The sequence below is a fragment of the Otolemur garnettii genome, unplaced genomic scaffold (assembly GCF_000181295.1).
Source record: "Otolemur garnettii isolate 467f Iridium unplaced genomic scaffold, OtoGar3 scaffold00007, whole genome shotgun sequence".
NCBI classification, from domain to species: Eukaryota; Metazoa; Chordata; class Mammalia; order Primates; family Galagidae; genus Otolemur; species Otolemur garnettii.
Window position 1 is genome coordinate 141,140 of NW_003852402.1, and position 1,289 is coordinate 142,428.

The window sequence follows — 1,289 nt, forward strand, 5'->3', positions numbered from 1 at the left end:
TTTTTTTTTTTCACTTTTTTATTGTGTAGTCTCCATCTTTCCCTGCCAAAATGCAGGTTCCCTGTGGTGAAAGCACTTTGCCTGTTTGGCTCACTAACAGGTCCAAGCCCTGGAGCAGTCCTGGTGTACAGTTACACCCCACACCCTTGCTAAATGGACCACCACAGCTTCAGCCGTCATCTGCTGTTGGCTCACAGCCAACTTTCTCTCTTCAGATTAGTTTGTGTCCCAAACTCTAGAGAAATTTGTTTTTTTTCCTTTGTGTTTTGTTTCATTTTGAGACAGTCTCACTCTGTGACCGGGACTAGAGTGCTCTGGCATCATCATAGCTCACAGCAACCTCAAAGTCCTGGGCTCAAGTGAGCCTCCTACCTCAATCTCCTAAATAGCTGGGAGGTACCCACCATGATGCCCAGCTAATTTTTTTATTTTTAGTAAAGACAGGGTCTCACTCTTGCTCAGGCTGGTCTTGAACTCCTGAGCTCCAGCAATCCACCGGCCTCAGCTTCCCAGAATGCTAGGATTATAGGTTCCTGGTCTACAGAGCAGTTTGATAAGGTGGGAACCTATGAAAGTGCTCAGGTGACTGTGAAACTGTCTGGATCTAGTGTATTTTTTTTTTTTTTTTTGAGACAGAGCCTCAAGCTGTCACACTGGGTAGAGTGCTATGGTATCACAGCTCACAGCAACCTCCAACTCCTGGGCTCAAGTAATTCTCCTGCCTCTGCCTCCCAGGTAGCTGGGACTACAGGCACCTGCCACAACACCTGGCTATTTTTTGGTTGCAGCCGTCATTGTTGTTTGGTGGGCCCCAGGCTGGATTCGAACTCTCCAGCTCAGGTATATGTGGCTGGTGCCTTAGCCACTTGAGCCACAGGCGCCAAGCCGATCTGGTGTATTTTTGTGTGCGTAGAGGTTTTATTGCTTCTAGTTATTTAATATCTGTAAACGTATTTAGGTTTTATTTCATTTTGAAATTGATTTAAGTCTTTTTTTTTTTTTTTGAGACAAAGTCTCACTTTATTGCCCTTGGTAGAGTGCTATGGCATCACAGCTCACAGCAACCTCAAACTCTTGGGCTCAAGCAATTATTTTGCCTCACCCTCCCAAGTAGCTGGGACTACAGGTGCCCGCCACAACGCCCAGCTATTTTTTTGGAGCAGTTGTCATTGTTTCAAACCCACCAGCCTCGGTGTATGTGGCCAGCACCCTAACCACTGAGCTACAGGGGCCAAGCCATGTTTTTAAATAAAAAGCCCATCTTGGCTCGGCGCCTATAGCTCAACCGG